Here is a 21006-nt window from a genome sequence, read left to right on the forward strand (position 1 = left end):
GATGTGGAGAAATAGGAACACTTTTACACTGTTGGTGGGATTGTAAACTAGTTCAACCATTATGGAAAACAGTATGGCAATTCCTCAAGGATCTAGAACTAGATGTACCATATGACCCAGCTGTTCTTATTAGATGTTGAGTTACATAGAAAAGTCTGTGGGGTTGGCGACAGGTCAAACTTAAAGACCCTTAAGATTCCTTCCAACCTTTACAACATCTTACCACCATAGTGCCTTTGTACATGCGATTTTCTCTGCCTGAAATTCTCCCTTTGCTTTTTCATTTTCTTTGCCTGTTTAACTACTTCAGATTTATCCTGCAGAACTTAGCTTAATCATTATTTCTTCAAAACATTCTTCTCTTCCTTTGTTCTGTTCACTCTTTCTACTACACACTTATTTTTTTTTTTTTTTTTTTTTGACAAGGGTCTAACTCTATCACCCAGAATGGCGTACAGTGGCATGATCTCGGCTCACTGCAACCTCCGCCTCCCAGGTTCAAGCGATTCATCTGCCTCAGCCTCCCAAGTAGCTGGTATTACAAGCATGTGCCACCACGCCCAGATAATTTTTGTAGTTTTAGTAGAGATGGGGTTTTACCATGTTGCTCAGGCTGGTCTCGAATTCGTGACCTCAGGTGATCCACGCACCCTGGCCTCTCAAAGTGCTGGGATTATAGGCATGAACCACTGTGCCCAACCTCCACTACACACTTTTAAAAGTGCGACGTATCTTTTGATTGTGTAACTTATCACAGATGCAATTTTACATTTATGTGTGTGTTCTAAATATCAGATTCCTTATCTCTAAAATGAACTATTTGTCTCCTGTCCCCGATGACTCAACTGAATGATAACAAGTTGTAACTGTTATTTGTCGATTGGCTCTTGCCTCTGTGCTAGGTGTTTGGTGAGGTTATTAAAGATCCTTAAGACTTGTTCCCGGCACTCAAGGAACTAATAATCTGATTGAAAGGGTGCCGCTAAGAAATATAAAATGATTACAGAGCAACCAAGTTCAGGACGTAACCACATCTTTTGCAAGAAAAAAATTGCTTTATTTTGTTTTTTCCAAGGAACTATCTCTCCTTCTAATCTATGTCTCATTTATAAACACCGGCATATGAAAGCTGATGCACTTTCGGTAATGAAGTAATATAATTAGAAAAGTGGAAAGAAGCTTGGAGAACAATGGAAAACCAATAAAGGTGAGAAAAAAGAAATGAGAACCACAGTTTGCCATGTCTCTCAGAAATGTTCTCTTATAGTGAACGATAGTGGGCCAGAGCTCACCAAATTTGATATCAGTAGTCAATATTTATCTTGACTCTTAAAAGCAGAGCAGAGGAGGAACTATATGTTTAGTAAATTAGAGATAAAATGTTGACCGTGTCAACTCAGTCAAAAAACAAGGTGGACTCCAGTTATAGACAGCTAGAACCCTTAAAGGATGACACTACAGACCAAGGCTAATTGTATAGGAAACAGAATAGGGTCCCAAACATAAGCTCCATAAGCCCATCTGAATTTCGAAGGTCTCCCAGATCCCATCAGACCAATGTTACCAGAAGTGACACATTTCATTCACAATTTACAAATGGCACATACGTGCAGTAGGCGCAGACCTCGTCCTAGTCTGGAGGTGCTCAGTGCTACTGGCAAGACAGCCATTGTGAAAGTCAAAATGAAATCCTAAACTTTAAAATAATCCATATTTTTATATTAAAAGGGTGAGAAGAAATTACAAAATGTAGAAAAATGAGGAACTGAACCAAATGTTCCTGCTCCTCAATATATTATTTCTGCCCCTCACTCCCAGGATTCTTTCTCTAGTCATTTTTCAATCTCCAAAATTTTCTTATGGAAATGTTCATTTGAGTCTATAAGATACTCTTAAAATTGCATATGTCTTTGGAAGGGCTGATAGACTTGCACACGAGTGTGAATTAATTTAATCAAGTTATTTTACTTAGTTCCAACTTGCAGAATACTAAATGAATGCTGATTGTTAAGAATAGGGAGCAAAGACAAGAATAGAGAGCAAAGGCCAGACAGAATGAGGACAATAGGTGCATGAAAAAGGATTTCAGGAGAATATTGGAGAAGTAAGGTGCAAAACGAGCAGAAAGGAAAATAATTATTATTTTCATCTGTCTCAAGACCCAGAAAGGCTGGTGCTATACCCTTCAAGAGAGGAAGAGAAATTTCTTTCTTTTTCTTGACCTTGTTGAACAGAATAGGCCCAGCTCCTAGGACCAGATGCGAATCTGGTACCATTACAAACTCCAAACATTAAATAGGTTTTTTGGAACTAGCTTAGTGACACAGCTCTTACAGGAAAATGTGATATTCTAAAAAACTTAGAGGAAGTCCTCTTACAGCTCTAGAACAAGGACTAACTTTGAGGAATATAATCAAGACGGAACATTTGAAATTTCCAATATTTTAGAAACTATGACCAATAAAAATGGCAGTTTCATATGGTTCAACCCAAAAGTTAATAAGCTGATGACTCCCTAAATGTCTTATCTGAAATTACATCATCAGAATGAAGAATTTGAAAAGCTACTTGTTACACCATGTAGCAGAAAAAGAAGTTTAAATATAGACTTTACTAGTCTTGAAGACATACTGTGATTGATGATGCATAAGAGATGCTGTTCCAAATAGTCACATTATAATGCCCAATTCCCGATCAAGCCCTCTGTGTCCATGTCAATTTATTCCATTTGTTATTTAGACAGCACTTCCTTCAACAGCCATAGGGAACTAAGACATCTATATCCATGGGTGTTTTAGGTTGAGGTTGACAGTTGGCATTATGGGTTTCAGGGCAACTTTAGGTGAACTCAGATTTTCCTCGTATCACTTAATGTGATTAACGTTCACACGGAGGGTTTTGCCACGTGATCTGGCATCCTTACAACCATGAGTTTACTTATGACACAGGGAAGATTGCGTTTAGGTTTTCCTTTTCTTTATCAGAATAGCAATTTAAAAGCCTCTAACTTAACATCTAGATGAACTGTAAGGTCTTTTTCAGTTCTATCATGTCATGATCAGATTTTATGGAAAAGAAAATGACTATGCTTGCTCTCACATGCATAGGGTATTTCTATAACTATATGGAAGAAACAGGCAACATTAGTCTTTCTTGAGGAGGGAAACTTGCTTTTTCCTGTACTGAGCTTTTGTGCACTGAACTCTTTTTAAATACCATGTATTATTTGCTAACAAGAATTAAAAATACCATTTAAAATGTAAGCAAAGCATTTTACTTGTTAAAGTACAGAACCCCTCCGTGTATAAATGTTTAGTTCTTGTTCTTCTTTATGACCTTACCATTATTGTGATTTAAAAAAAAATATAACAATTCCTAGGCACTGTGGGAGGTGAAACAGAGATGCAGAAGATTTTGATGATGGAAATTGCTATTTATTTTGCAAATATTTGTAACTCCTTGTTATGTGACACATCCAGGGCTAGGTACTTCCTCCTTTACATGACTTCTGGAAGGCTTCTTGTGTAAACATTCAAGCTTTTTTTTTTCCTCTTTGAGAGGTCTGCATGCTTAAAATGCTTCCCATAGATAAGCAGTGGTTTGTTCTCCATGAATGCAGCAACAGATTACGCTACCTGCAGGGAGAGTCATCTTCCACACTAAGGTAGGTCCCTGGTGTTTGGAGCAGACACTACCAGGATGAACAGTACATGAGTTAGAGACCACTTTGTACAGAGGAGGAGAGGCCTCATGACTAGATCAGCAATATTGAGAACAAAAAGATGCAAGTGAAGATAAAAAGGGAAGGTAGTGGAGGGAGGAGATGACTGGCAATAGAAACTAGTACAGTAATATCTTACTTCACAGAATTATTGAGTTACCCAAAAGCTGATTCCAAAGTTTTGTAAATATCATCCCAACACATTAGAAAGGCTTGCTAAATTAAAGAAGCTTGCTACTTAGAACAACTTTTGTCAAGCAAAAAGGTCCTTATTTCAATTCAGATTTTACACAGATGACGTGTAGATAAGAACTCTCAACATTTTCAAAGCCCTTAGACACATATTTCTTTGGATTCTCACATAAACGCCATGAGAGTTGTTTTCCATTCTACAGATGAGGAAAGTGCAGCTTAGAGGTTGAGCCACTTGCCCATGGAAGCCTGGTGGGGAAATGGCTGAGGTTTAGACCAGGACCCCAGTGCCCTACTCGTTGGCACTAAGGTAGCCCCACGACATGTCTCTACAGAGATAGGCAGAGCACAATAAACTTACTTTATTGGACAATTTTCTCTGATTTTCATAAAACTGGAGCTGCTGAATGGGGATACCTAGGGTATCATAAAACTGATACCCTGTCCATCTTCCCAGAGTTCAGTTTGGATTGTCTCTTCCCCCAGCATCTCTGCTATCTCCACATAGTCTACAAATAAAGTGCAGGAGCCACAGACTGGCAGTCAGGACTTCTGCCTGAGGCCCCATCCACAGCTCAAACCCTCCTTCCCATTTCACTATGCTAATGCTTACCCCTTGCACTCCAACCAAGCAGGTCTGTGTACCCACCATCTAACACCCCAACAGGCCAGGCTAGGGTGAGGTGAGTCACAGCATTGAAAAGTTCACCAAAGAACTCAGTAATCAAGGTTAATATTTTAATGGAATATTTCAAAAAATCAAAATTAATATCAAAAATGCATGATGAAAAATATCAAAATTTTAAATAAAGACAGGGTCAGTTTGGGTTTTTTCCTATTGCTTCAGGCTCAAAAGTGCCTTCCGGGGTACTGTTACCGGCCCTGCAGTGACTCCCCACTCATATACTTTTACTAATGATGTTTCCCAAAAGTTAGTTCTTACAATCGCTTTCTACATTAGTAACCTCTTTCTTTTTGAACGCTCCAGCATTTAAGTGTAGCACTGTACTGTCAGGAAAACCCATTCATTTCCCCTAGTAACTAGTAGTACTTTGAAGATATTCTGAATCATCTTGGATCCTTTCCAGCACTTTCTCAAATCACAGTGAGCACTCAGCACCACTTCGCTAAAAGAATGCAGAATCACAATGCTCAAATCACTGTACGGGGGGTTCAGCAGGGAGGGGACGCAGATATGTTTTGTTTAGTGCAGGGTGTTTTGAGAAAATTGAATTTATCCAGATTTTTAAAATCAGGATATTGTACATCAATATACTCCATTTCTGGAAAAATCAGAAAATCTAGCAACACTAGGTCTAATTCTTGCCCGATAGCAACGGACGCTGAGAGCAGAAAAGCGGCCCTGCCTTCGGAGCTCTCTCCAGTTCGCCTCCTCCCAATTACAGTGCCTGTCAGGCCCCATTAGCTCTTTGAGTTTGCTACCCTAAGAATAAAGGAAAGAGCGCACAGGATAAAAATCCATCGGCTGGGTCTATTCGTTTTTTCCTGGAGAGAAAAATAATGTTTCCTGGTTGTCCTTTCGAATACAGTCTCACAGAGAAGCTCACAGAAGCAGCCCTCCTTTCTAGCCCACAAACTTCCCACAAGCTGTGAAAGTCGCACCGGCTCTTGCGCCCAGACCAGTCTCTCCTGGGTCTTTGGCTCTGGGCCCCCGTCCCTACATTGGCCCTTCACTTCCTCCGCCACCTCCGCGCTCCCTAGCCTGCGGCGGGTCCCGGCCCCCAGCTGCTGCTCTTTGCCCCGGGCCAGGGCGCTCGGGATCGCCCACGGCGGCACTGAGCATGCTCAGAGGCGGCCGCGGGGGCAGGTTTGCTTCGCAGGCGCTCGCACTCGGCGGCGGGCGGGCGCGCGGCTGCAGCTGGAGCTCCAGCGCCCGGAGTTGGAGTTGCCGGGAGTTTCCCCCCCACCCCTCCCTTTTCGCGCGCGGCAGCAGGAGCCGGCGCGGGAGCCGCGAGCGGCGGCTAACCAGCACCCCGGCCGGCTAAGCCTTGTCCGGAGCCCGGAGCCCCGCGCGGGGCAGCCCCCCGGGGAGGAGCCTCGTGCGCTGGGACGCGTGCCGCGCACTGGCACGGCTGGGGCGCGAGCCAGGCTGCACGGTAGGACCGGGGCGAGGGGAACCGCGCGGTCAGGGCGCAGGCCAAGCGAGGGAGATGCGGTTGCAGCCGCCAGGGCTGTTGGGGCGCCTGGCGCTCCGTCCGAGGCGGGTGACTGTGAGGCCGGGGGAGTAGACAGGCGCCCAGAGAGATTCTTCCAAGTTGGCGGGTGGCGGGAGAGGGGGCCGCGCGACCCGGCGCAGCTGCTTTGTGCGCGCAGAGAGGGACTCGTGTGCCTGGTTCTCTCCAACCCTGGGACCCGTTGTGCGGGCAGTATTGGGCTAGCCACGGAACGGAGTGATTTCCTCCGAGAAAGTTGAGGATGGAGCCTTTCTTTCCGCACTGTCCCCGCGATGGGATGGGCCCCGAGAATGCCGCCCCGAGATTCCCAGTGTGGGGGAACTCGGGGTCGCTGCGCCCCTAGCTTCAGTGCAGAAATCCACGAATCACTCCGATCTTCGTGAACTCTGGCATCTTCTAGGAAAATCATTACTGCCAAAATTGAGGCGAGCTTTTCTGGCGGGCACGGCATCTGCCCTCAGGGCGCTGGCACTGGGCGATGCCCCCTTTCTGATCACAGACTTGGTCAAGGGCGCCAGGTTCCGAATTCGCGCTTGCGGTGCACGTCGGCATCCAGCACGTCGGCAACACCGCCGGGCAACGTGGCTGGAGTAGGTGGGTGGCTCGATTTTCCCTCCAGCCTTTCCTCAGGTTTATAACACCCCGCCACCTCACCACCCCACCGGGTTCATCTTCGCAGAGGACAGGACCTGCAGGTAGAGAATTTGGAAAGACATATTGTTCCGTAGGAGAAAGTCCCCGGTGTGTATCTGCCTTTGATTCTGGCCCGAGGATTTCATAACGAACCCTCTCCCCTTCCTATTACGCTGCCCTAGGAACTGGGTGGGAGAGAATAGGGTCGGTGGGTCCGCAGGGACTTCCACCTCATTCCACCCTCTCCTAACACTGCAGTCCGGGCGACCCCAGGACCCTGGAACTGGCATTGTGCGGATTGTAAGGGTGTGGAGGATGCCGACGAATTTTTCCTGGCTCCACTTTTTTCACTTCTTGTTTTGAGTTTTGGGGTTTTGCCTGCACACTAGTCAGAGCAGCGCTGTCATAACCCTGGGGGTGGAGGAGCTTCAGCCGAGGCTGTGAGCCGCTGTTCGCCTCAGAGGCTGCTAGTGGGAATCGGTCCAGAAATGATTATGCAGGCTAGAAATATGCCTCTCTTTTTCTTCTTTTTTGGCTGAACACCTTGGCTGTTGGGTTTGTGTGTTAAGTTCTTAAAGGGACACCCTCACACTGCTCAAGTGCCAGGATTTAGGGGCTCACCATTTCTGCTGCCTGTTTCTGTTTGCTTTTTCCTTGAGTGTAGTCTGCTTTGGGGCAGATTTGTAGACGTGCGAATCACATAGTGTGGATACACTACACCGTTCTAGATTCAGACAGACCTGAGGTCAAGTTTCAGCTTGACAGCTGATGACAGTGCTGATGAACAAATGATTAGCCACTCTGAACTTCAGTTTTCTCTTCTGTCAAATGGAGATAATCGTGGCCTTACCTCCCTCCATTGCAGGGTTGTTGTAAACTCAGATGAGATAATGGAAATGAAAAGTGCTAAGAAAACTTTAAAGCACCATTCCTGTCTTAGATATTGTCGCTGTGCTCTTTACTCAGTTGTTTTCAATGAGCTAATTCTTAATTATAACAAGACATCTAAGTCTTCTCTTTATCCACTCCTCTCCAAGTGGTTTAGTTGCTTGGGCCTTTGGAAACATCTGTTTACCCTTTTTCTTTCTCTGTCCTCAAATCCATCTCTTTTAATTTTAAGATTTGGCGCTCCAGGCCTCATATTTATCTGAGAAAGGCAGCATGATGTAGATTAGGAGATGACTGGGGTGGCATTATCAACATTCACAGTCCTGGGCCCCAGAATTGGCACGGTTAGAAAGAAAGGCCTTAGTTTGAAACTCAAGGCTGATGAAGAAGTCAGCAGATCCTGGGATGGAGCTCTGACTTGACTTCTAATAGTGACCTTGAACTAAGGACTTAACTCCTAATCTGTGAAATCAGTCTATGAAGATTAAAAGCCAATATCAATTGAAGGCAAGAACAGGTGAGATTATCACTCAGTTAAATAGGATTCACACAGGCTCCTGAGCCACTGCAGGTGCAGCATCTTCCCTAATCTTAGGGCAGTCGTTCTCACACTTGAAGATAATCATCTGGAGGGCTTGTTAAACCACAGGTTGTTGGACCATACTGCCAGAGTCTCTGATTCTCTAGGTCTAGGGTGGAGGCCCAAGAATTTGCATTTCTGTCTAGTTTCAGATGATGCTAATGCTGCTACAGACCATGCCTATAGAATCACTAACTTATGGGGTGGGAGATAGTAAGAGAGATGAAGTTTGTTGTGAAATGCCATTATTTTACTAGCTCATATACAGAGACAAGGTTTCTTTGGGGGTATGTTGGGAAGTCTCCTTAGGCATTTTATATTCCAATGCCTGTGCCACTTACCATTATCTAGGTTTAATAATTCTGATTGCTCTTTAAATGGATGAATTTTACAAAGAGGTAGGATTCCCCCTTCTTTTCATACTGTAAAATATGTAGTCTCAGGTTTTAGATCACCCTTGGGTAGTGCCAGATTGGTGACCTTTATAATTTATAAAATCCAAAAACTACCCTATTTCCTTTTTTGGATAAACCTCAGACATTTGTGGAAAGGAGGTTATGTACAGTTCTGACAGCTTGAACCTTAAGGTTGGAGGACAGAATAGATCACCTAGGGAACAAGTTTAAGAAGAATTTGCAGTGGTGTCTTTTCTGAATGGACAGCTTACCCAGGCCCTTGAGGGAGCATGAAGTACACCCCACAACAAATGTCCCATGGTGGTTAGACCTGGCAAAGGCCTTTCATTCCTTCTGGAGAGTGGTGGTGGCACTGGCAGTGGCTGAGACCCTCTCTCGGTCTCTCGGAGGGTAGAAGGCTGGCTTTCAGGGGCAGCTGATCAATATTAGTATGGTGTCCTGTGTAACCTAGCTTGTAATCAAGCACTATTGGGACTTAACCCAATCTTAAGCTCTTTTCCTTTTCCCCCACGCCATAGTCCTGTGCGAGAGCTCACCATGACTTCCTATGACCTAGACTGTGGCCTTGAATTTTGACTGCTTTGCATCAGAGAGGCTGTGGGAACCTACTTGAGTCAGGAGGGTTCCTGCAATAACATCCTAAGGAAGAAATAAAGTTTACGTAATGTAGCGCCCAAATGAACTAGGTATAAGAGGAGGTCAGTCAGCGCTTTAACTAGTTCTTGTGTTGCTATGCCAAATGGGATCCCAGCTCACTGTCATGCTTTATCTCACCTGTCCATTTGTGCTTTGTTTTAGTTTTAAAATGATTAGCACTAGAGAAACCTATCAGTAAATCAGAAACCTTTAAAAAACTCAAGTGTACACTTAGTGTTTTAGTAGATAAAACTTCAAGGCCCAAACCTGTCTTCCTGACAGCAGTCAGCACTTGGTAAAGGAACAGCCTTCTGGTTGTCATTCTTAAGATTCATTAGCTAATTTAAATGGTTTTTCCCACTTAGTAGGGAACATTTCTATTTTAAAATTCCTTCCCATAACCTGATGTTTATATTTTGGGTGTTACCCCTGCTTTTTGCTGCTGGGATTTTTTCCAGTGTGAGGGCAGCCTCTTATCACTATTGTTCACTTTTCTCAGTACATGATATCTTTGCTGCCTTTAATAAGTCTGTTGTGAGACAGTCATTATGGCACTTTATTTCTTTTTTGGTCATTAGGACTGTTATTACTGAGTCACAGACAGTCAGGGCCCATTCCTAGAACATTATTCTCAATGTTCCTAGAGGGTGCTTTTAAACTAAAACACTAGTTATACTGCACTAGCTCATTTCTAAGATACATTCTTTTTCTGATTTCAGAAGTCCAGATGGATCTTAAAAATTAAGAACACATTTAGGCCAGGCACAGTGGCTCACGCCTGTAATCCCAGCACTTTGGGAGGCCAAGGCAGGTGGATCATCTGAGGTCAGAAGTTCAAGAGCCTGACCAACATGGTGAAACCCCATCTCTACTAAAAATACAAAAACAAAGTAGCTGGATGTGGTGGTGGGCACCTGTAATCCCAGCTACTTGGGAGGCTGAGGCAAGAGAATTGCTTGAATCTGGGAGACGGAGGTTGCATTTAGCCGAGATTGCACTATTGTACTCCAGCCTGGGCAACAAGAGTGAATCTCCTTCTCAAAAAAAAAAAAAAAAAAAAAAGGTATAAACTCATTTAATGTACAGTTTTTATCTCTTCTTTTGTAACCTGTTATGTTAGTGTAGTGCCTATTAATTGATGGCATCTTCAAACAAAGCAAATTTAGTTCCTTATTCTGATAGAATATGTGGTTTCTACTCAGTGCTGTCCAGCTGATAGAATTGCTGAGCAGTTAGCTCAGCAGTTCCGAGAATATGTTGGTAAAATGCTGTTGGGGTGGGTGTTAATTGGTGTACTCTTATAAAGGGCAAATCCATTTGGGAAGCACTGCCTATGATTTTTTTCCTCTTGTAGAGATTCTCAACATGGGCATCATTATATCAAAGACCATGAGCGGTACTATAGTTAACTATATCAACAACAAAAACTTGGTTACATTTATTCAAGTCAGCGTTTCCCAGAATGCAGAATGTTTCTGAGGTTATATACGTATCTTTCAGGACTCCATTACTGAATTATCACAAACCACAATTTTAATATGTGGTTTAATATTGACATTCATTCATTAAGTATGACAGTTAATTAATGAACTCTGCAAGTGGTTACTTATTTTTTATTTCAGAGTAGAGAAGAACATTTTAAGCTGTGGTCACTAAGAAAGTCTCCACCAAGGGGCTGGACTGCGATAATGTAAATAGTGGGTAGCACTCTTCTAGGGATAAGGGACATTTTAGGTTGGAGGGATAATGAAGCAGGAATAAAGACTTGCATTTGTGCCTGCATATAAATAATTTTCAGAGCATACAAGAAAATGGATTGTGCTCAGCACAGTGTGAGATTTACTGAATCTGCGGTGGTGGTCAAAGAACCTACTAAGGCCAGGCTTGGTGGCTCATGCCTGTAATGCCAGCAGGTCAAGGCTACAGTGAGCCCTGATCATGCCACTGCACTCCAGCCTGGGCAACAGAGTAATATCCTGTCCCCAACAAAACAAAACAAAAAGTTTTTTGATTCTGTAAATTCATTGAAATAGCAGACGAGTTATAGAGAGGACTGGACAGCTAGTTGCAGAAGTGGATACGCAACACTCAGGATGAAAGCAGGCAGGGGTGCCTGGAACTGAAGTGGGGCATGGAAGTGTTCCTGTGCCATTAGTCATTAGGGGGATGCAAATCAAAACCACAGTGAGATGCCACTTCACACCCACCAGGATGGCCAGGTGGAGAATGTGGGGAAATTGGAACCCTCCTACATTAGAGTACTAGTGAATATGTAAAACGGAACAGCCACTTGGGAAAAGGGGTTGGCAGTTCCTCAAAATGTTAAACATTGGCTACCTAATGACCAATTCCCCTGCAGGATAGATACACAAGAGAACTAAAAACACGTTCATGAAAATATGAATATTCATAGCAGCCTTATTCCTTTTTTTTTTTTTTTTTTTTTTTTTTTTCGAGACAGAGTCTCATTCTATCTCCCAGGCTGGAGTGCAGTGGCATAATTTCTCCTCACTGCAGTCTCGACCTCCCAGGCTCAAGTGATCCTCCCACCTTGGCTTCTCTAGTAGCTGGGACTACAGGCATATGCCACCACCTCCGGTTAATTTTCTTATTTTTTGTAGAGACAGGGTTTTACCATGTTGCCCAGGCTGATCTCAAACTCCTGGGCTCAAGCAATCCACCTACTTTGACCTCTGGGATTACAGGCATGAGGCACTGCGCCTGGCCGGCAGCCTTATTCTTAATCCATAGGCTGATGAATGGATAAAGAAAATGTGGTAGATCCATGCAAGGAAAACTGTTCAAACATAGAAAGGAACAAAATGTTGATTCATGCTACAACATTGATGGACCTTGAAAACATGCTATGTGAAAGAAGCCAGATACAGATGACCGTATATTGCATGATTCCATTATGAAGTATACGGAATAGGAAAATCCACAGTGACAGAAGTAAATTAGTGGTTGTCAGGGGTTGGAAAAGGGAGAAATGGGGCAAGACTGTTGATGGGTCTGAGGTTTCTTTTTGGGATGATGAAAATCTTCAGGAATTAGGGTGATGATGGCACAATTTTGTGAATACACTGAAAACTACTGAGTTGCACACTTTAAAAGGTGAATTTTATGGTGCGTGAATTATTAAATTTTTAAAAATAGGAAGAAGGTGGTTGGATCCAAAGGAGAGTCTAAAAAAAAAAAAAAAAAAAGATGGTAAGACAACTCCAGAAATAGGGTTTCAGTTTCAGGTTAAATTTTCTGCTATTGGGAAAAAATACCTGGATTATTCCTTTTTCCTTGTTTGTCTTTGGCTTTCTAGAATGCTCTTGTTACTCTCTCATTGGAAAGTTTACTACCTGAATTAAAAGGGTTTTGTTCCAAGTTGCTCCTGAGTCAGTGGGATCGTTTTCATGGCAAGTGCCTTGCCATCTTCTTATCTGAGTGTGTTTCTGGATTTTCCTCCAGAGACAAATTCCATATTCAGGCTTCCTTGTTGTGATCCACCAGAGGGCATGCTGACTCTGCAGTTTCAGTTTAGCTTCCCCCTGGAGATCTGACTGTGATAGACATTTTAGTGTCATCATCTAATTTGTTTGTAGAACTCTGTCAAGACTGCCTTCTCCCTCTTTTAAAAAAAATCTCTGTGTTCAAAGAGGGTTCATGTGGTGCTCAGCATTACATGAACATCAACGTATTTGGGTCTAAGAGGCATTGTACTGAATGAGGTTTAACACCACTGGAGCTGACGCAGTTGCCCCTGGGGTAGACGTTCTTCTCTCTTTATCAGTGTGGTGCCACAGTGCCTCTTGAGAGTTTGTTGGAATGCTGATTCTGATTCAGTAGGTCTGGGATGGGGCCTGAGATTCTGCACTTGTAACAAGCTCTCACTGATGCAGATGCTGCTGTTGAGTGGATCATACTTTGAGTAGAAGCTGATACAGTGTAGAGAAGATGGCTTCAGAATGGGACAGGGCTGAGTGAGAAGCATAGCTCCACTATTAACGTGTGTGGGACCTTGGGCAAGTTAATTAACATCTGCACCACAGTTTCTTATCTGTATGATCAGAGTAAGACTGAGCAGGTAGAAATGTGCCTAGCATCATGTGCCTGAAATGCTCAATGTTCTCGACCTTCTCCTGCCCACAAAGGTTAAGAACTCTATGGTGAGGAGTAAGGAACAAAATACATGACTGTGAATCTCCCACCTGGAGCCTATGCCCCTTGCCCCCACCAGCCTCTGCTTCCTCTGTTGCTTTTGGGACTGGCACTAATCCCTGCTGGCTTGCCTTCTTATGGGATTGGCATGAGGACACTATGAGCTGTACGATGAAGCACCTCTGGAAAGTATATGCTGTTACTCTACAGGGCTGACTTGGGAAATTACATCCTCATAGTTTACCCAAGGTGAGTTGGTGGTTTGTTAAATTTGTTCTGTTTCTGTTTCCTTTATCATCATTTGAAGTAGAAGGAAACAGGAGATTGTGTTTACATTTCAACTAAGTTGATGGATCCTCTTAACTTTCTTCTGGGAAACAATACATACAAATAGGTTTTAAGAATTAAACTAACAAAGCCACAAGTGCTATAAATCAAACTAGTTTCCAGTCTTCACAGCCTGATGTTTGCTGGTTTCCTAAGGGTAGTAATTGTGCCCTTTGAGACCCTGTTCCACCTCTTGTTTGACGCTTTCATGGCTTGTCAGGTTTGAGTCTTTAAGGCCTGATGACTTTGAAGAAAATGAGATTGTTTACTTTTTTACAATGCCAGGGCAGAGCATTTGAACTGATGTTGCATCGACATCAGGTAATCAAAGATAAGATATTTGGGTTGAAGCCTAATACACTAGGCTTCACTGGGACTCACTGGCCTTCCAGAAGGTAGAGGTGGCCGTATCATTTGGAAGTGAGAATTATCTGATTCCTCTGGCAGGTAAATATGTGTGCTGCAGACTAGTCACCTTCCATAACCGCTATCTGGTAACTAAGCTTGGTCAGATAGGTCATGTATCAGCGAGCTGTTTTTTGTTTGTAGACTGCCTAGAAATATGTTGACTTGTACAGTCTAAGCTGAAAGCCAGTAGTAACTAGTGGTTGAGAAGTTAATATTATTCTTGAAAAATTTAATCTACCCTGTCATTAAATAGCAATAAGGAAGCAGTCCTGCTGCTGAGAAGGAGCTGGGAATATGAAGCTGGGTGTTCCTGAAGCAAGTCGTTTTAAGATTAAATATTTATGCACTATAACAGTACGTATTTTTTATTTTTATTTTTATTATTTTAGATGGAGTTTTGCTCTTGTTGCCCAGGCTGGAGTGGAGTGGCATGATCCCAGGCTCACTCCACCTCCTGGGTTCGAGAGATTCCTCTGCCTCAGACTCCTGAGTAGCTGGGATTGCAGGTGTCCACCACCACTGCCTGGCTGATTTTTTGTATTTTTAGTAGAGACTGGATTTCACCATGTTGGCCAGGCTGGCCTCTAACTCCTGACCTCAGGTGATCTACCCACCTTGGCCTCCCAGAGTGCTGGGATTTCAGGTGTGAGCCACCGCCCCTGGCCTTTTTTCTTTTTCTTTTCTTTCTTTCTTAATTTCTTTGTTTCTTTATTTTCTCTTTCTTTCTTTTCTTTTCTTTTCTTCTTTTCTTTTCTTTTTTCTTGAATCTCTCTCTGTCCCCCAGGCTGGAGAGCAGTGGCGCAATCTCAGCTCACTGCAACCTCCACTTCCAGAATCGAGCCATTCTCCTACCTTAGCCTCCTGAGTAGCTGGGACTACAGGTGCATGCAGCCACGCCTGGCCAGTTTTTGTATTTTTAGTAGAGATGGGGGTTTCACCATGTTGGCCAGGGTAGTCTCAAACTCTTGACCTGAAGTGATCCACCCACCTCGGCCTCCCAAAGTCCTGGGATTACAGGCATGAGCCACCATGCCTGGCCCCCTTTTTTCTTTTTAAACTGTTTACCTCGAATATAGGAAGTTGGCACTTATATAAGGAGCTCAAAGCTAATAAGTAGACATTTTTCCCAATTTCACTACTGAGAAATGAGACTTCAGATCCTTTTATGACATTGCCAACCACATACTTGCTGGTCTATCTAATAGCTGATTTTAAAAATGGAACAGGAATCTTGAACTCAGACATCGTCTTTAGGGGCAGCCTTTGCTCTTAATCCTCACTAGATTGTGAACTCTTTCAAAAACAAGGATCTTCATTTTTGTATCCCCAGAGGATACAAACTATGCATGTCTGTCATACGGTAGAGAATCAATAAACATATGTTGAGCTGCTTTTCTTCTGTGATTCCCCTTCACTATCTAGTCTCTTATTTTTTGTTCCTTTATCAGGGAGAAACCAACGCCATGACTTAAAAATAATAAATTTTTATTTAACACTACCTATATATTATCATATGCTAACATAATACACAATTCTAAGCACTTTACAAATGTCAATTCCTTTAATACTACAACACACTCTCAAACGTAGGTACTGTTACTTATCCCTATTTTACATTTGAAAAGACTAAAATAGAGAAAGGTGAAGTGACTTCTGTCTGAGGTCCTGCAGTACTATGTAGCAGCCTCAGCAGACTTTAGCTCTCAAATATTACCCTCTTTCCCTGAGTTGCAGAGAAATGAGATCAGACATGCCTTTCCATCTTCAATTCTAACCACCTCCCTTGTCCTCTGTCTCCTTTCTGACCACCCCCAAGTTCCAGAAGAATGTAACTTGAGTTTGGAAAATAAAGTTACAGGTGTAAGACATGGCTCATTCATATGGCCCCAGGCTGGGAGTGAGGCCATTCACACAGAAGCCATTTAGGATGAACTGTATGAGCTTTGCAAGGCTGTGACTTCTAGCCCTAGGCCTCTGAGTTTGTCAGGTCACCATATGCCCCAGGTCGGTGCCTGTAAACCTTTATGTACATGTGATCACCTGGGTATCCCGTTAAGATGCAGATTCTGATTCACTGGGTCTGGGGTGGGTCCTGGGATTCTGCATTTCTGACAGCATTGCAAGAAATGAAGAGGGCTAATCCTTGGACCAAGGCTGTAGAGGAGCCGAGTCTGTATGGGTCCAACCCTAGTATTCCAAGCACCTTCTTGCTTGAATAAGGTCTAATTCCTAACTTGGTTCCCAGAGAAAGACATAAGATATCCAGAGAGATATGCACCAAGAAACTGCAATTTATACAAAGACAGAAAGCAGCAGAAGACAGAATGAGAGAGAAACTGAGTAAAAGAAACGTATGCCTCCAAAATGAAGAGTGTGCCTCATTTCCACATGTGAGCTGAAAAGCTCTCCACTTTCGATGTAAAAGCTTGCTATAGAGCAGCCCTGGTAATAGAACTACAAGAAGTATAATAACTTTCTGTTTGAGTTGAAATGAAAATTCATAAAGAATCTATGCTACTAACCCCCTAATTTATACAAAAGAATACTTAATACAAAAGAATACTTTTGTATTCTTTTACGCTGTATTTTGTATTTTATGTTGGACTTCTTTTAAAACCTTTTGTATTTATTTTTAATTGAAAAATAATTATGTATATCTATTGTTGTACAACATGATGTTTTGATAAATGTGTTTGTTGTAGAATGTCTAAATCAAGCTAGTTAACATATGTATTGCTTCCCATACTTATCATTTATTTGTGGTGAGAACATTTAAAATCTACTCTGTTAGCAATTTTTAAGTATACAATACACTATTGTCAACTATAATCATGGTGTTGTACAGTAGGTCTAAATGTATTCACTTCTCCTATCTAACTGAAAATTCGTATCTTTTGACCAACATCTCCCTGGTCCCTCCATCTCCTCCCCTGGTAACTACCATAATTATTATTATTATTTTTAAACTTTTAGGTTTGAGGGTACACATATAGATTTCTTATATAGATAAACACAAGTCATGGAACTATGTTGTACAGATTATTTTGTTGTCCAGATGCTAAGCCTAGTGCCCAATAGTTATTTTTTTCTGCTCTTTCTTCTCCTACCTTCTGCCCTCAAGGTGTCCCAATGTCTGTTGTTCCTTCTTTGGAACAACCATTCTAATCTCTGCTTCTAAGGGTTCCTATGTCTTACTTCTTTCCCTTGATTTTGTGAGATTCATCCACATTGTGTATGCAGCAGTAGTTTATTTATTTTCATTCTTGGATAGTATTCCTTTGTGTGAACATAAATTGCTGATGGCAGATGTTTGAATTGTTTCCAGTTTTTTAGTATTATGAATAATGTTCTTGTGAACATTTATGTGTATGTCTTTTGATGAACATGGGTTTGCTTTTCTGATTGTGGCTGTGTGTCTACAACAGCTGATTTCTAAGATGTGAATATGTTCAGCTTTAGTGAGTACAGACAGTTCTCCGGTGTGGCTCTTCACATTCCTATCAGGTATGAATAAGAGTTCCATCGTTCCACATTCTTGCCAACACTTAGTTTGATAAGTCATTTTCATTGTAGCCATTCTGATGTTTGTATGGGGGTCTGTCATTATGATTCTGGCTTATCTTTCTCTTATCACCATTTGAAGTTTCGTATCTTTCTGTGCCTCTCGTTTATGTTTCAGCTGTGTATGTGAGTATGCATGTGTGTGTTGGTATTTTTAAAAACACAGTGAAAGTTCCACAGAACATTTGTAAAAAGTCTTGAAATCTATAGTCATGGGGGTGGTCACTGATATCTGATTTTATCCTCAAATGTTTCTGGGGAAGGAGGACATGAAGTGGTATATAGAAGTATAAAACCCTTTAGCAAGGAAACTTGCTGAAGAGTTGGAGCCAGAGTAGATGGCCCAGGGCAATTGTAAAGTTAGAGACCACTTGAAAACTTAAAACCATTTAATCTCCAGATGAGTTTGCCTTTCGTAGAAGTCCCTCTGGAAGATAGTAAACCACCTTAAAAAGTATTGCTGAAAACATTTTTCGGAATTACTCTAAGCATATATACTTTTGAATACTTTAGGTGCTTTTAAAATGTCCTTTGAGCACGTACAGTGATTTTGGGAAGTAGCAAGACTTCTCAGAGTCCAGTCCCACTGGAAGGAAGGACTGATGCCATGGGTGACAAACAAACGAAAAACCCTAAGTGTTATTTATAAGACTTGCCTGTAAAGGAATGCAACTTCCTTTCTTGAGTGAAGACTGAAGACATTAGCAGGCAGGAAGAAGGTGCTACATTAAAAGAATGATGTCTTTTAGTGTGTTTTGAGTATTCTTATTATACAGATGAAAAGTCAGGTTTAGAGAGCAAAAGAGAACATGATTTAAAAGTCAAACCTTACTGTCTTGCCTTTTCCTTTCCCTACCCTGCCTTTCCTCTGACAAGTGTTGGAGGAATTAACACAACTCGGTTGCATCCAGAAAAACATGTGCTGATAGTGAAGTTCTGGTTTCCACTCCCGTCCTATTTCAGAGTCCCAGGGGCTCTCTGGGCCTCTGTCAAGTGGGATTCTGTGGAGACAGGAGTCCTAGGTGGCCTGTGTCAGGCGTCAGGACACTCCTGTTTCCCAAACCTGGTTCCTGCGGTCCTGCTGTTTTTGGAAACTCTTCAGGGCCTTTCAGGGTCCTGCCACATTCTGCCAGGACTGTCTTACCTGCAGGCCTTGCTGTGTCTGCTCCTTTTTCTTCCTGACTGGCAAATAGCTACCCAGAAAATCCTTTCAAGACATGCTGATGAATAATGTCACTGTTGGAAATTATATTCCTTGTAAAAAACACGTCTTTTTCTGGGTGGATACTTACATAAAATCTGACCAGTAGAAGGAGGGTATAGCTGATTCCTTTTTTTTTTTTTTTTTTTTTTTAAATGGGGTCTTGCTCTGTCGCCCAGGCTAGAGTGCTGTTGTGTGATCTTGGCTCAGTTCAAGCTCCATCTCCTGGGTTCACGCCATTCTCCTGCCTCAGCCTCCTGAGTAGCTGGGACTACAGGTGCCTGCTACAACACCCAGCTGATTTTTTTTTTTTATTTTTTAGTAGAGACAGGGTTTCACCGTTTTAGCCAGGATGGTCTTGATCTCCTGACCTCACGATCTGCCTGCCTCGGCCTCCCAAAGTGTTGGGATTACAGGCGTGAGCCACCGTGCCCGACCAGCTGATTTCTTTAATGTTCATTTATTCCTGAACTTAAAAGAAAGTTTCCTATTAGTTTTCCCCAAGCCCCAGTGGGTTAATGTTCTTTGGTGTGCAGTAAAGACTTTCAGAAATTTTTCCTGAAAAGAATGCCCTGGGCAGGTAGCTTTTAGATGGACAGTGGGGCATTTGGCCTCCCCAAGGGCCCAGAAGAAAGACACATGTGCTTGACCATACCAGAAACCTGTTCTCAGCCTTTCTGGATCATGGACCCCACCACACTAGCCCTCTTCCACTGACACTGGAAATGTTGTCTACAAGCTGAGGATGTAGAAAGCTGCAATCCACAACCTGTGTGTATGTGTGTGTGTGTGTGTATAATATATATATATATATATATTTTTTGAGACAGAGTCTCGCTCTGTCACCCAGGCTGGAGTGCAGTGGCACAATCTCGGCTCACTGTAACCTCCACCTCCTGGGTTCAGCCTCCTGAGTAGCTGGGATTATAGGCACACACCACCATGCCCAGCTACTTTTTGTATTTTTGTATTTTTGTATTGTCAGTAGAGACGGGGTTTCACCATGTTGTCTGGGTTAGTCTCGAACTCCTGACCTCAGGTGATCTGCCCACCTCAGCCTCCCAAAGTGCTGGGGAGGCTGAGGTGGCTGTTTTTCTGGCTCAAAGTAGTAGCAGAAAAACCTCTGTGTTTCTCCTGAGACTACATAGTAGAATGCTTTCTTCATTTGGTAGTTTCTTTATTTTTAATACCTATAATCCTGCATAGTCTTGGTTTTTACTGCAGAGTACTTGGTCATGGGTAACCAGATAGCTTAATTTCCTATACGGATGATAATTTTATTTTGTTCATTTTCACATAGTTTTCCCTGGATAAAATGAGGTAGCTGAGAAAAAAAAATTCTGAGGACATTTTAATGAAAACTTCCTCTGGTAAGATATTCATTTTTATGCCACATTTAATTCTTATAAAGAATTCCTGGTGTTACAAAGAAGCAGTTGAACACAGTGGCTGTGAATATCTGGCCATCTAAACTCATTTTCTTATCAGATTATATTAGCCTATACATGTGTGTAGGTTGTTCTTGTCAGATCTGGACTTGGCTGGTGGACATTTGAACTTACTTCCTGCCAAAAGAAAGAAATGTGTAAATGGTGCTTTGTACTTTGAATTTCATGGTGTGCTGAGTAAACACAAAATATACATTGTGACAGGAGCAGTAAAGGACCGCCCACATCCTTATTTTTTGAGTGGGTGTAGCTAATGATTAGTTCCTGGATATGTAACTAGGATGTAGGTCAGGTTCCATTGTCATCTGCAGCAGAGGTGCAGTAAACACTGCCTCCCTATAGACAGCTGTGTTATCTCACAGGTACAACTGTCTAAAGTTCTTTTTACGAGAACTTTTTTTTTTTTTTGAGATAGAGTCTCACTCTTGTCACCCAGGCTGAAGTGCAATGGTGTGATCTCGGCTCACTGCAAACTCCACCTCCCGGATTCAAGTGATTCTCCTGCCTCAGCCTCCCGAGTAGCTGGGATTACAGGTGCACACCCCCAGGCCCAGCTAATTTTTGTATTTGTAGTAGAGATGGGGTTTCACCATGTTGGCCAGGCAGGTCTCAAACTCTTGACTTCAGGTGATCTGCCCGCCTTGGCCT

General features: G+C 42.6%; 1 protein-coding gene across 1 annotated transcript in view; it reads left to right on the plus strand.

Annotated features, from left to right (window-relative positions):
* Nucleotides 1-5940: 5940 nt before the first annotated feature.
* The window catches only part of STXBP6 (syntaxin binding protein 6), a 247975-nt gene continuing 232909 nt past the window's right edge, over nt 5941-21006 (plus strand). Inside the window, exon 1 of the mRNA XM_023227449.1 lies at nt 5941-6030. The gene's annotated coding sequence lies outside the window, so the exon portion shown is untranslated. The remainder of the gene's footprint in view (nt 6031-21006) is intronic.

Source organism: Piliocolobus tephrosceles, chromosome 6, assembly GCF_002776525.5.
Source record: "Piliocolobus tephrosceles isolate RC106 chromosome 6, ASM277652v3, whole genome shotgun sequence".
NCBI lineage: Eukaryota > Metazoa > Chordata > Mammalia > Primates > Cercopithecidae > Piliocolobus > Piliocolobus tephrosceles.